The following is a 16,245-nucleotide window of genomic DNA, read 5'->3' as shown; positions in this document are numbered from 1 at the left end:
CCCTCACTCTGGACACAGATCAGATGCTGATACTTCTTTGTATCAAAGTAAGCTTTATATAAAATATTCAGCATGATAAAACGTGCAGTGCCTTTCCCCAAAGAATTTACATTTGTCGTCTATGCCGTGTTTAGTGTTTTACATTCGGTAAAACCGATAGGACTGTTGTCGCGCATGTGCCCCCCCCCCGGGGATGTTTCACTCCTACACTAACTGGGAGGCTTCCTCAGCCGACCCGGCCCCTCCCGGTCCAGTACTAGAGGATCTCTATAGTTTCAATGGTGTCCCTGCAGCCTGGAATGTGCCAGTCGGCAGCATTCCTCCACGACAGGGATTCCCCAACTCTTTTATGCCAAAGACCAATTCCATTAACCTTGGACCCCAGGGTGGAAACCCCTGCTCTCCGGACATCTCGATATGATGACAGACCAACAATTTCCTGGCGTCTTTCACCGAGTTGATGATCTTCCAGCAGCACTTGCTGTCCGTTTTCCTGTGCGTCCAGGGAACAGCCCGAAGATCAGTGATCCTTCTGTAACGCAGCTGCTGTGGCACAGGCCCTTGCATCTTTCTCCACACATCTTCACCAGCCCACAGTCCGCAAAGAGCCGAGTGACCGTCTCGTCTCCACTGCAGTAATCTCGGGGCAGCGCGCTGTGGGAGTGATCTCCGGGCATGCAGCAAGGATCAGACTGGGAGGCCCCTCTCGCCGCCGGACAGCTAAGGTCTTGGTGCCTGTTGGTGAGATCTGGTGATGAGACATTCTGCCAGATGGTCTGGACTGTCTGCTCAGGGAACCATTCCACTGTGTCCATCCAGTCCTTCTCCCGCAGTAACTGCAGGACATTCCGTACTGACCACTGCCTGATGTCCTTGTGCTCAAAGCTGCTGGTCTGAAAGAACTGTAACCAACTTCATTATCACAAGGTTCACATGGAGTAGCTTCCTGACTGCGACAGACACAGTCTCACAGGGTATTTACAGGGTAGGGGCAGGAATAACGTTTCTCCTGGCTAGGCAGTGGAATCAGGGATCACAGGCTCAAAATCCGTGGTCACCTCGGAATGACTGAGATGAGGAGAAATTTCCCCTTCCAGAGCGCGGTGAATATTTGGAACTTTCTCCACAGGGTTTCTAAATTCAAATGGCGTATTTAGGGGCTCAGCGATGTTCGGAACGTTGAAGGACAGTGGCGCTGAGGTCAAAGATCAGCCATGTTCTGAGCGAGGGGCAGAACAGCACAAAGGACCGAATCGCCACGCCTGCTCCTGTTTCTCATTCTCTGAAGCACGTATTTACCTTTGCGCCTTGTTCTCCCTTGGCTTTCAGCCTGTCGGATTGCACAGGGGAGCGGTGACAGTTCCAGAGATCCATCGGCAGCCGCTGCGGTTATTTCATCTCTTGTTATTTATCGCTATTTCTCCATATTTGCATTTGTACCGTTTGTTACATTCAGCACTCTGGTTGATCTTTCACTGTCTGCTTCTGTTATGGTTACTATTCTCTACTTTTTCTAAGTAAGTCCGCAGGAAAATGCTTCTCAGGATTGTATGTGGTGATTTATCTAAACTCTGATGATAAAATTTACTTTGAACTTTGAGCCTCGGAGAACTTGCTTTGATTCTGAGAACAAACTGTGACTGACATCTCCGTCTCCCGGCAGCAGCCCGTACTCAGACAAACTCTCAGCCAATCAGCGATCACTGCTGGGAGAAGGATGCTCTCATTGGCTGAGGGGTGTCAGTGGGCGGGACGCTGAGCGCTGGAAGCGGGCCGGAGTCCGGAACCGGGACCGAGTGAGGCCGGAGACTGGGAGCTGCGCCTCGGGTTTCGGCTGCAACACCGGCGGGTCCTGAATCCTTTCGAAGGCAGAGCTGAAGTGACTGGCGGAGATTCCGTGAGATGTTTCAGCTACATGGAGGGCGCCCGGCCTTTCCCCGCCGAGGAACGGGGCCTATTGTCTGGACTCGTCCCCTGCTGCTGGGAGACGGGAGCTGCCCCTCAGCGGCTGCCGATGGATCTCCGGAGCTCTCACCGCTCCCCTGTGCAATCCGAATGGCTGAAATCCAAGGGAGAACAAGGCACAAAGGTAAACTCGTGCTTTAGAAAATAAGAAACAGGAGCAGGCGTGGCCATTCGGCCCGTTGCGCCTGTCCTACCCTTTCCTCAGAATACAGCCGATCTTTGACCTCAGCGCCACTTTCCTGCAACGTCCCCAGCATCGCAGAGCTCCTAAATTTGGCCTTTTGAATTTAAAAACCTTGTGAAGAAAATTCCAAATATTCCCACAATCTGGGTGAGGAAATTACTCCGCACCCTGTCAAAACCCTGTGAAACTGTGTCTGTCTCAGTCAGACTACCTCTTATTTCTCTAGTTTTGAGACAGGCCCAGTCAGTGTAATCTCCCTGAGGTCACAACCACAACCCTGAAATCAATCTGGGAAAATTCTTCATTCCATTTATCCCATAGACCGTCTCTGGGAAGGAGACCAGACCTGTGCACAGTGTTCCATGTTGGCCCTCAACAGGGCCCCACATAACTTCAGAGGCGCTTTTTATTCTTGTATTAGACCATGAGACCATTTTCCCTATAATGTCTGCTTAACCATTTCATCACGGCTGATCCAATTTTCCTGTCTACAGCTACAGTATCTCCTGCCACACCCTCCACCCCGTATCCCGTTATGCCCTGACCAATCAAAAATCAATCAACCTCTGTCTTCAATATGCATAATGACTTGGCCTCCCAAGCTGCCTGGGGCAAGGATTTCCACAGACTCAGTTCTCTCTGCTACAGAAATTCCTCCTCATCTCCGTTCCGAAAGGACACCCCTCTATTTTGAGGCTGTGTCCTCTGGTCTTAGACAACCCACCGGAGGAAACACCTTCTCCACATTCACTCCATCACGGTCCTTCAGTATTCAATAGGTTTCATTTAGGGTACCCTTCAGTCTTCTGAATTCCAGTGAATTCAGGCCCAGAGCCATCGAACGATTTTCATATAACAAGCCATTTAATCCTGGAATCATTTTCATGAACAGCATTTGAACCCTTTCCACTTTCAGCTCTCCCTTTCCAAGATAAGGGACACAAAACTGCTCTCAGTACTCCAAGTGAGGCCTCACCAGTGCTTTATAAAGACTCAACATTACATCTTTGCACTTATAGTCTTGTCCTCTTCAAATGAATGGTGACATCACATATGCCTTCCTCACCACAGACCCCTGCAAATTAACATTCAGGGAGTCCTGCACAGGGACTCCCAAATCCCTTTGCATCTCAGTTTTTGAATTTTCTCTCCATTTAGAAAATAGTCCATAAGACTATAAGAACTATAAGAACTATAAGACATAAGAGCAGGATTAGGCCATCTGGCCCATCGAGTCTGCTCCAGCATTCAATCATGGCTGATCCTTTATTTTAAAATCTCCTTCTCAACCCCCAGATCCCGGCCTTCTCCCCGTAACCTTTGCTGTCATGTCCAAACAAGAAGCTGTAAATCTCTGCATTAAATACACCCAACGACCTGGCACCACAGCTTCATGTGGCAACAAATTCCACAAATTCACCACCCTTTGGCTGAAGAAATTTCTCTGCATCTCTGTTTTGAAAGGGCGCCTCTCTATTCTGAGGTTGTGCCCTCTTGTCCTGGACTCTCCCAGCATGGGAAACATCCTTTCTATATCTACTCTGTCTAGGCCTTTCAACATTCAGAAGGTTTGAATGAGATCCACCCCCCTCATCCTTCTGAATTCCAGCAAGTACAGACGCAGAGCCATCAAACATTCCTCGTATGATAAACCTTTCATTCCTGAAATCATCCTTGTGAACCTCCTCTGAACCCTTTCCAATGCTAGCATATCCCTTCTCAGATGAGGGGGCCAAAACATGGACTTGGGAGGCCTCAATACTCAAGGTGAGGCCTCACCAGTGCTTTATAAATCCTCAGCATCACATCCCTGCTCTTGTATTCTAGACCCCTTGCATTTGCCTTTCTCAACACCGAACCAACTCAACCTGCAAGTTAACCTTCAGGGTGTTCTGTACAAGGACTCCCAAGTCCATGTACATCTCAGATTCCTGGATTTTCTCCCCATTTAGAAAATATTCCACACGTTTATTTCTACCACCAAAGTGCCTGACCAGGTATTTTACAACATTGTATTTAATTTGCCACTTTCTTGCCCATTCTCCCAATCTGTCTAAGTCCTTCTGCATCCTACCTGATTCCTCAACAGTACCTGCCCCTCCACCAATCTTCGGGTCATCAGCAAACTTGGAAACAAAGCCATCTGTTCCATCATCTAAATTATTAATATACAGAATAAAAAGAAGTGGTCCCAACACCGACCCCTGCAGAACACCACTAGTCACTGGCAACCAACCAGAAGATGATGTTTTTTATTCCCGCTTGCTGCCTCCTACCAATCAGCCAATGTTCCAACCGTATTAGTAACTTTACTGTTATACCATAAGCTCTTAACTTGGTAAGCAGTCTCATGTGTGGCACCTTGTCAAAGACCTTCTGAAAGTCCCAATACACAACATCCACTGCATCCCCTTTATCTATCCTACTTGTAATCTCCTCAAAGAATTCCAACAGTTTCGTCAGATAAGATTTTCCCTCAAGGAAACCACTCTGACTTTGTACTATCTTGTCCTGTGTCACCAAGTTCTCCATCAGCTCATCCTTAACCATTGACTCTAACATCTTCCCAACCACTGAGGCCAGGCTAACTGGTCTATAATTTCCTTTCTGCTGCCTTCCTCCTGTCTTAAAGAGTGGAGTAACATTTGCAATTTTCCAGTCCTCTGGCACCATGCCAGAGTCCATTGATTTTTGAAAGATCATTTCTAATTCCACAACAATCTCTGATGCTACCTCTTTCAGAACCCTTGGGTCCTGTAGTTCCCCTGGTCTGGGGGACTTGCGTACCTTTAGGTCTTTCAGCTTTTTGAGCACCTTTCTCTTGAAACAGTAACTGCACCCACTTCTCTTCCTTCACACATTACAACATCTAGTGTCTTCCACAGTGAAAACTGATGCAAAATACTCATTTAGTTCATCAGCCATCTCCTTGTCCCCTGTTATTATTTCTCCTGCCTCACTTTCTTGCGGTCCTATATCCACTGTCATTTCTCTTTTATTTTTAACATACTTGAGGGAACTGTTACTATCCACTTTGTTATCATTTGCTAGTTTGTTTCAGATTTCATCTTTTCCCTTCTAATGATTTTTTAATTGCTCTCGGTAGGTTTTTAAAACTGTTCCAATCGTCTATTTTCCCACTAATTTTTGCTTTGTTGGGAGACCTGTATATAACTGCCATCAATGTCCAGTTACCCTTGCAGTTTTTTAACTCAACCCACAATGATTCAACATCTTCTGACTCTTTGTCACATCTTTCCACTGATTTGTTGTCATTCTTTACCGGTAGAGCCACATCACCTCCTCTGCCAACCTTCCAATATAACGTGTAAACTGGGACATTCTGCTCCCAACTATAACCGTCCTTCAGCCACCATTCAGTGATGGCCACAACATCATGCGTGGCAATCTGTAATATTGCAACAACAAGATCATCCACCTTATTTCTTATACTACGCGCATTTAGATACAACAGCTTGAGTACTGTATCCTTTCTGATTTTGCATCCCTAATGCTTTGTTGGCTGCATCTAAGTCCCAACACCTGCCTGTCCTTCCTGACAGTCTGACTGCACGCTGCTTTCACTTGTTTACCACCCATCTTAATCTGAGTCTTTTCACTCCGATTCCCACCCCGCCCTGCCAAGTTAGTTTACACCCTCCGCAACAGCTCTAACAAACCTGCCCGTGATAATATTGGTCCCGCTCGGCTGCAGGTGCAACCGGTCACTTTTGAACATGTCATACCCTCAGAAGAGATCCCAGTTATCGAAGAACCTGCAGCCCTGTCATCTGCACCAGCTTCTCAGCCATGCATTTATACAAACATAGAAACATAGAAAATAGGTGCAGGAGTAGGCCATTCGGCCCTTCGAGCCTGCACCGCCATTTATTATGATCATGGCTGATCATCCAACTCAGAACACTGCCCCAGCCTTCCCTCCATACCCCCTGACCCCCGTAGCCACACGGGCCATATCTAACTCCCTCTTAAATATAGCCAATGAACTGGCCTCAACTGTTTCCTGTGGCAGAGAATTCCACAGATTCACCACTCTCTGTGTGAAGAAGTTTTTCCTAATCTCAGTCCTAAAAGGCTTCCCCTCTATCCTCAAACTGTGACCCCTCGTTCTGGACTTCCCCAACATCGGGAACAATCTTCCTGCATCCAGCCTGTCCAATCCCTTTAGGATCTTATACGTTTCAATCAGATCCCCCCTCAATCTTCTAAATTCCAACGAGTACAAGCCCAGTTCATCCATTCTTTCTTCATATGAAAGTCCTGCCATCCCAGGAATCAATCTGGTGAACCTTCTCTGTACTCCCTCTATGGCAAGGATGTCTTTCCTCAGATTAGGGGACCAAAACTGCACACAATACTCCAGGTGCGGTCTCACCAAGGCCTTGTACAACTGCAGTAGTACCTCCCTGCTCCTGTACTCAAATCCTCTCGCTATAAATGCCAGCATGCCATTCGCCTTTTTCACCGCCTGCTGTACCTGCATGCCCACTTTCAATGACTGGTGTATAATGACACCCAGGTCTCGTTGCACCTCCCCTTTTCCTAATTGGCCACCATTCAGATAATAATCTGTTTTCCTATTTTTGCCACCAAAGAGGATAACTTCACATTTATCCACATTAAATTGCATCTGCCATGAATTTGCCCACTCACCCAACCTATCCAAGTCACCCTGCATCCTCTTAGCATCCTCCTCACAGCTAACACTGCCACCCAGCTTTGTGTCATCCGCAAACTTGGAGATGCTGCATTTAATTCCCTCACCCAAGTCATTAATATATATTGTAAACAACTGGGGTCCCAGCACTGAGCCTTGCGGTACCCCGCTAGTCACCGCCTGCCATTCTGAAAAGGTCCCGTTTATTCCCACTCTTTGCTTCCTGTCTGCTAACCAAGTCTCCACCCACACCAATACCTTACCCCCAATACCGTGTGCTTTAAGTTTGCACACTAATCTCCTGTGTGGGACCTTGTCAAAAGCCTTCTGAAAATCCAAATATACCACATCCACTGGTTCTCCCCTAACCACTCTACTAGTTACATCCTCAAAAAATTCTATGAGATTCGTCAGACATGATTTTCCTTTCACAAATCCATGCTGACTTTGTCCTATCATTTCACCACTTTCCAAATGTGCTGTTATCACATCCTTGATAACTGACTCCAGCAGTTTCCCCACCACCGATGTTAGGCTAACCGGTCTATAATTCCCCAGTTTCTCTCTCCCTCCTTTTTTAAAAAGTGGAGTTACATTAGCCACCCTCCAATCCTCAGGAACTAGTCCAGAATCTAACGAGTTTTGAAAAATTATCACTAATGCATCCACTATTTCTTGGGCTACTTCCTTAAGCACCCTGGGATGCCGACCATCTGGCCCTGGGGATTTATCTGCCTTCAATCCCTTCAATTTACCTAACACCACTTCCCTACTAACATGTATTTCGCTCAGTTCCTCCATCTCACTGGACCCTCTGTCCCCTACTATTTCAGGAAGATTATTTATGTCCTCCTTAGTGAAGACAGAACCAAAGTAATTATTCAATTGGTCTGCCATGTCCTTGCTCCCCATAATCAATTCACCTGTTTCTGCCTGCAGGGGACCTACATTTGTCTTTACCAGTCTTTTCCTTTTTACATATCTATAAAAGCTTTTACAGTCAGTTTTTATGTTCCCTGCCAGCTTTCTCTCATAATCTTTTTTCCCCTTCCTAATTAAGCCCTTTGTCCTCCTCTGCTGAACTCTGAATTTCTTCCAGTCCTCAGGTGAGCCACTTTCTCTGGCTAATTTGTATGCTGCTTCTTTGGAATTGATACTATCGCTAATTTCTCTTGTCAGCCACGGGTGCACTACCTTCCTTGATTTATTCTTTTGCCAAACTGGGATGAACATTTGTTGTAGTTCATCCATGCAACCTTTAAATGCTTGCCATTGCATATCCACCGTCAATCCTTTAAGTGTCATTTGCCAGTCTATCTTAGCTAATTCACGTCTCATACCTTCAAAGTTACCCCTCTTTAAGTTCAGAACCTTTGTTTCTGAATTAACTATGTCACTCTCCATCTTAATGAAGAATTCCACCATATTATGGTCACTCTTACCCAAGGGGCCTCTCACGACAAGATTGCTAATTAACCCTTCCTCATTGCTCAAAACCCAGTCCAGAATAGCCTGCTCTCTAGTCGGTTCCTCGACATGTTGGTTCAAAAAACCATCCCGCATACATTCTAAGAAATCCTCTTCCTCAGCACCCTTACCAATTTGGTTCACCCAATCTACATGTAGATTGAAGTCACCCATTATAACTGCTGTTCCTTTATTGCACACATTTCTAATTTCCTGTTTAATACCATCTCCGACCTCACTACTACTGTTAGGTGGCCTGTACACAACTCCCACTAGCGTCTTCTGCCCCTTAGTGTTACGCAGCTCTACCCATATCGATTCCACATCTTCCCGGCTTATGTCCTTCCTTTCTATTGCGTTAATCTCTTCTTTAACCAGCAACGCCACCCCACCTCCCCTTCCTTCATGTCTATCCCTCCTGAATATTGAATATCCCTGAACGTTGAGCTCCCATCCCTGGTCACCCTGGAGCCATGTCTCTGTGATCCCAACTATATCATAATCATTAATAACAATCTGCACTTTCAATTCATCCACCTTATTACGAATGCTCCTTGCATTGACACACAAAGCCTTCAGGCGCTCTTTTACAACTCTCTTAGCCCTTATACAATTATGCTGAAAAGTGGCCCTTTTTAATGCTTGCCCTGGATTTGTCGGCCTGCCACTTTTACTTTTCTCCATAGTACTTTTTGTTTCTACCCTCACTTTACACCCCTCTGTCTCTCTGCACTGGTTCCCATCCCCCTGTAGTGAACTAACCTCCTCACGCCTAGCCTCTTTAATTTGATTCCCACCCCCCCAACCATTCTAGTTTAAAGTCACCTCAGTAGCCCCCGTTAATCTCCCTGCCAGGATATCGGTCCCCCTAGGATTCAAGTGCAACCCGTCCTTTTTGTACAGGTCACGCCTGCGCCAAAAGAGGTCCCAATGATCCAAAAACTTGAATCCCTGCCCCCTGCTCCAATCCCTCAGCCACGCATTTATCCTCCACCTCATTGCATTCCTACTCTCACTGTCGCGTGGCACAGGCAGTAATCCCGAGATTACTACCTTTGCGGTCCTTTTTCTCAACTCCCTTCCTAGCTCCCTATATTCTCCTTTCAGGACCTCATCCCTTTTCCTACCTATGTCATTGGTACCTATATGTACCACGACCTCTGGCTCCTCACCCTCCCACTTCAGGATATCTTGGACACGATCAGAAATATCCCGGACCCTGGCACCAGGGAGGCAAACTACCATCCGGGTCTCTGGACTGCGTCCACAGAATCGCCTATCTGACCCCCTTACTATCGAGTCCCCTATCACAACTGCCCTCCTCTTCCTTGCCCTACCCTTCTGAGCTACAGGGCCGGCCTCTGTGCCAGAGGCACGGCCACTGTCGCTTCCCCCGGGTAAGCTGTCCCCCCCAACAGTACTCAAACAGGAGTACCTGTTGTTAAGGGGCACAGCCACCGGGGTACTCCCTATTACCTGACCTTTCCCCTTCCCCCTCCTAACCATGACCAACTTGTCTGCCTCCCGTGGCCCTGGCGTGACCACCTGCCTGCAGCTCCTCTCTATCACCTCCTCACTCTCCCTGACCAGACGAAGGTCATCGAGCTGCAGCTCCAGTTCTGTAACGCGTCCCTAAGGAGCTGCATCTCGATGCACTTGGTGCAGATGTAGACATCCGGGAGGCTTGTAGACTCCAGGGCCTCCCACATCCGGCACCGAGAACAGCAAACAGCCCTCACACTCATACTGCCCCTCTCCTCAAATAACAACAGAAAATGAATGCCAAACCTCCCTCGCCTCGCCTGTTTCCGCCTAAGCCCGTTGAGCCGAAGCCCTTAAGTCTTCACTCTGCTCCCGGCTCACTCCGCAGCCCGCAAACTCCGCTGCCCACTCTATGAGGCTCTGTTCCTTTTAAATCTGCCGCGCTGCACTGCCCGACGTCACACGCCTGTGCAGTCTCTCAGAACGCCGTTGGAGAAAAAAAAAACGAAAATTTCAAAAATGTCTTTCTCGGCACTCCCACTCAGACTCTCAGACTTCCTTCTTCGAATCAAACCCAAAGCAGGATGTCTGCCCTTTTAAATCCGCCATGCTGCACTGCCCGACGTCACACGCCTGCGCAGTCCCGCCTCTCAGAACGCCGTTGGAGAAAAAAAATAACGAAAATTTCAAAAATGTCTTTCTCGGCACTCCCACTCAGACTCTCAGACTCCTTCTTCGAATCATCTGTCAAATTTGACAATTTATCTGTCAAATCATCGTGTTTCTGCCATCACTGGCACGTGGCACAGGCAGCAATCCAGAAATTACTACCCGGGAGTTCCTGTTTCTCAGCAATCTACCAGCTCCCTAAATTCTCTTTTCAGGACCTCATTGCTTTTCCTTCCTATGTCATTGGTACCAATATGTGTCCAGACATCTGGCTGCTCCCCCTCCCTCTCCACAGTGTTGTGGATGTGATCTGAGACCTCCCTGACCCTGGCACCTGGGAGGCAATTTACCATCGGGGTGTCCTGCTCACATCCACAGAATCTCCTGCCTGTTCCCCTCACTGTCGAATCCCCTATCACTACCGGTCTCTCCTTCTGTCTCTTTCCCTTTTAGTCAACCCTTTTATTTCTGAAACCACAGTGCATGACCATACACTTGCCAACACTGTATGCCATCTGCCACTTCACTGCTCATTCTCCTGATCTGTCTTAAGTCCTTCCGTAGCCCTTCTGTTTTCTCAGAACTTCCTGCCCCACCACCTGTCTTCATATCGTCTGCAAACTTTGCTGCAAAGCCGTCAATTCTATCATCCAAATAATTGACATGTAACGTGAAAAGAATTGGCCCAACAGAGACCCCCGTGGAACACCACTAGTCTCCGGCAGCCGACCAGAAAAGGCTCCCTGTATTCCCACTCTGCCTTCCGCCAGTCAGCCTCTGCTCTTTCCATGCTAGAATCTTTCTGTAATACCATGGTCTCGTACCTTGTTTAGCAGCCTTGTGTGTTGCACCTTGTCAACACATTAACCGATTCTCCTTTGTCTATTGTGCTTATTATTTCTTCAATGCATTCCAGTAGATTTGGCAGACAAGATTTTATCTTGAGGAAACCATGTTTACTATGTCATATTTTATCATTTGTCTACAAGTACCCTGACACCACATCCTCAGCAATCGACTCCAATGTCTTCCCAACGACCGAGGTCAGATTAAATGGCCTATTAAATTTCCTTTCTTTTGCCTTTATCCCTTCTTGAAGAGTGGAGTGACATTTGCAATTTTCAAGTCTTCAGGAACTATTCCAGAATCTAGCGATTCTTGAAAGATCATTACAAATGTCTCCACAGTCTTCAGCCACCTCTTTCAGAATCCTGGTGCGTACACCATCTGGTCCAGGTTACATCTACCCTCAGTTTTCCAAGAACCTTCTCCCTGCTGATGGTTATTTTACACACTTCATGATCCTTGACACCAGCAACTTCCACCATTCTGTTAGTGTCTTCCACGGTGAAGGCTGATGCAAAATACTTTTTCAGTTCATTAGCCATTTCCTTGTTCCCAATTACTAACTCTCCAGCATCGTTCTCCAGCGGGCTGGTATCCCCTCTCAGTTCTCTTTTGCACTTTATGAATCTTTGGTATCCTCTTGAATATTATTGGCTAGTTTACTTTCATATTCCATCTTTACCTCTTCAATGATTTTTTTAGTTTCCTTCATCAGCTGGTGTTCAACAACTTCCCAACTCACTAATTACCCTCTATTGTATACCCTCTCTTTGGCTTTTATATTGGCTTTGAATTCTCTTGACAGACATGGGTGTGTCAGCTAGCCTTTAGAATACTTCTTCTTTGGTGTGTATATGTCCTGTGCCTTCCCAATTGCTTCCAGAGGTTCCAGCCATTGCTGCTCTGCCGTCCTCCCTGCCAGTGTTCTTTTCCAATCAGTTCAGGCCAACTCCTCTCTCATGCCTCTGTAATTCCTCTTACACCACTGTAATACTGACACATCTGATTTTACCTTCTCCTCCTCAAATTTCAGGGTGAATTCAATCACATTTTACCCTAAGGATTTTTTTTTTACCTTAAGCTCTCTAATCAATTCCAGGATTCATTGCAGAATACCTCTCATGGGCTCAGCCACAATGAGCCATCTCGAGGGCATTCTAGAAATTCCCCCTATTTGAAACTGGCAGCAACCTAATTTCCCCAGTCTGCCTGCATATTGAAATCCGCCATGACTGTTGTAACTTTGCCCTTTTGGCATGATGCATTTCCTACTTCGCATTGGAATTTGTAGACCACGTCCGTACTACTGTTTGGTGGTCTGTACATACCCCCCATTAGGGTATTTTTACCCTTGCAAAGCCTCAGCTCTCTCCACAATGATTCAACACCTTCCGAGCCATTGTCACCTCTTTCTACTGATTGAATTTCCTTGTTTACCAGCAGAGCCATACCACCCTCTCTGGCTTGCTGCCTGTCCTTTCAATGCAATGAGTGTCCTTGGACAGAACCAGCTTTCATCTGCTTTCAGCCATGATTCAGTGATACCTGCCAATCTGTAACTGTGCTACAAGTTCATTGGCCTTCCTCTGTATACTGCACATATTCAAATATAACACCTTAAGTCCTGTAGTCACCTTTCTATTCTGTCCACCTTTTACAGTGGCAACTCCTCCTGTTGACTGCAATGTTGCCCTGTCATCAGCCTCTCCTCGCCAGGAGTCTCACTACACTTTGTCTCTTTTTATCCCAATAAAATTACATGGTCATAGTTTTTAAAGGCTTCAAAGATTGAACTTCTTTTATAATTTATAGCTTTGACTTGATGTTTTCAGATCTATTTGCTAACTTTTAATTACTTTGTGACGAGATGCATTTTTATCTGACTGCATTGTTTTCAGTTTAATAAACAGCAATTGACTTTGGTTCCTGCTTAGTTCCCCACTGCCTGACAACATGCAAGCACAAATACAAATGAGAAGCAGGAATGAGATACTTGGATCTTCTCTGCCAGTTATTAACATTAATGGTGATCCAGATGTGACCTCAATTTTCCATTCTCCATGGCTCTCTTGCTTGTGGAGGATCTAATTTTGGCTTAAATTTACTCAAAGACTGCTTCGAAGATCCTTGAAGGAAAAAAGTCCCAAGGACTAATAACCCTCTGAGAGAGAAAAAAAATTATTGTCTAATCTGTTTGAAATGAACAGTCCTCATACAGTAACCGGGGTGATGGAATGTAATGTCATTTCCACATTTACTCTGCCATCTCCTCTTGCTCTTCTAAATCCAAGAGAAACAAAACTAGATTGTCCGGCATTCCCCATAAGACAATCTGTCTGTTCCATTCAATATCCAAGTAAACCTACTCTGAGCTACTTCTAATAAAAGGATAAAAATGCAGTACACGGGGAAGATGAAAGAAATATGAGCTTTATTTGTCACAAGTACATCGGAATATTGAATGACAATGAATCACGCTGTTTGTGTCAATGACCAATACAGCCCGAAGATGTGCTGTGGGCACTGAACGAGTGTTGCCATGTTTCCAGTGCCAACATAACATGCCCACAACTCACTAACCCGGACCCGTTTGTCTTTCGGAATGTGGGAGGAAACCGGAGCATCCAGAGGAAACGCAGGTCCTCACGGGGAGAACAGCGGCAGGAATTGAACCCCGGTCTTCCGATTGCTGGGGCTGTGAAGTGTGAAGTTAACTGCTACATTACCATGTCCCCTGGATTGCATCCTTCTCTTTGCAATAGTCTCCGACAAAACCAAGGTATACTTAAACACTGGGAACACAATTAACATTTCAGAATAGATGTCACCTCGTTGCTAAGAAAGGTTATTTTGCCCTTTGCAATGAGCTTTTTTTTGCTCGGACCTTAACTCATGCCTTGCTTATCACTGAGTTTGACTGCCCCAATTTTTTCCTGGGTGGACATTGTTCTTTCGTTTTGTCTGAAAGAATATCAGCGAGTTCACACCGGAGAGAAGCCCAGTTCAGCTGCTCAGACCGTGGGAAGGGGTTCAGACACTTATTCAGTCTGAGGAAACATCAGTGAGTTCGCACTGGGGAGAAGCTGTTCACCTGTTCAGACTGAGGGAAGGGATTCAGACCCTCATCCAGTCAAAGGAAGCATCAGCGAGTTTGCACTGGAGAGAGGCCATACACCTGTTCTATCTGTCGGGAGGCATTCATTCAATCATCCCACCTACTGACACACCAGTCAGATCACACTGGGGAGAGGCTGTTCACCTGATCTGAATGTTTCAGAGATGGCCACATATTTGCCAATTTGTAGCTGAATTTCAAGATCGTCCATTTTATTTTTATGCTCCGTGCTTTCATATGTAAGGGGTTTCTTCTTTTATGTTACTGAGAAGGCTAATTACAATGATTCTTTTTTATGTTATAATTGAAATGGCTTCTTTGTTATATTATCTGCTGAGAAAGTCCACCCGCTAGCAGTTTGGTTGGATAATGTTATTGATAGCGGATGTTACAAACCAATTGGGATAGATGTTATTCTTTCTGTGTGTCTGTAAGTTATTGTGATGCGCGGGTTTTTGGGCAGAAGGCGCGAGAGAGAGAGAACGAGGATGGACAAGGTACTGTGAGTCGGCTAACGGTGTCGGACCCCAATCAGGAGTCCGACGTCCGTGGTGTTCGGCGAGGAGAGGAGAGGAGAGGGAGACGGACTCGTGTGGCGCGTCTGGGTGACCACCGTTGTTGGTCCCAGGCGGCAGGTCGAGGTGGTCCGAGGGGATCACGGGGTGAAGAAGGAGGGTCCTGAGCTCCAACTGTTTGTGCACAAAGAGATAGAACTTTGATACGTGTGGCGCCTTTTATTTTCCTTTTTATATTTTATTCTCTATTAATTATATAATTCCAATAATACCAATAAACTGTAATTCATTTAATTGTATCTGGTGTATTGTCTGTTATTTGGGCGGGGAGGGGTATATCACACAGCATCCACACAAACTAATTACCCAGTTTGGCGGCCGAGGGCTGTTTCCCTAGACGACAGCGAGCTGAGCGACCCTGAGGCTTGCCGGGGGCTAGACAAATATTACACTTTCAGTCCAGTATTTGTTGCTTTCTGTTTTAACTGCACCATGTCATTATTGCCCTTCAACTCATCTACCCTGTGGTTATGCCTCATCTCCTGCCCGTTCTTTCGATTATCTCTGTTGCACGCTATCTTTGATTTATTTCTGTTTTCCCCTATCGCTCTGTTCCCACACCCCTACAACATTAGTTTGAACCTTCTCTAACAGCCTATTAAAGGTTGCCCACATGGACATTGGACCTCTTTGGGTTCAGGTGTAACCCGTTCTTTTTGTACAGGTCGGATCTCCCCCGGAAGAGGCCCCAGTGATCCAGGAATCTGAAGCCCTGCCCCCTACACCAGTCTCTCAGCCACACATTAATACGCCTGATCATCCTATTCTTGCGCTCGCTAGCATGTGGCACAGGCAGCAATCCTGAGATTACTACCCCAGAGGTCCTGCTTTTGAGCTTCCTACCTAACTCCCTGAATTCTCTCTTCAGGACCTCTTCCCTTTTTCTACCCGTGTCATTGGTACCAAGACTTCTGGCTGTTCACCCTCTCCCTTCAGAATACTCTGCACTCGATCCGAGACATCCTGTACCCTGGCACCTGGGATGGAACACACCATGCGGTTATCTCTATGAGGCTGTCAGAACCTCCTGTCTGTTCCCCTCACTATGGGATCCCCTATTGACAACCGCATTCCTCATCTTCCTCTTTCTCTTCTGCAGCACGGAACCAGGCTCAGTGCCGGAGACCCGATCGCCATGTTCGTCCTGTCAGGTCATCCCCTCAATCGTATTCATAACGAGAAACATGTTACTGAGGGGTAAGGCCACAGGGGACACCTCCACTACCTGAGCTCTTCCCTTCGCTCTCCTGACCGTCACCCTCTT

The sequence above is a fragment of the Mobula birostris genome, chromosome 20, assembly GCF_030028105.1.
Source record: "Mobula birostris isolate sMobBir1 chromosome 20, sMobBir1.hap1, whole genome shotgun sequence".
Taxonomy (NCBI): Eukaryota; Metazoa; Chordata; class Chondrichthyes; order Myliobatiformes; family Myliobatidae; genus Mobula; species Mobula birostris.
This window is presented reverse-complemented; position numbering follows the sequence as displayed.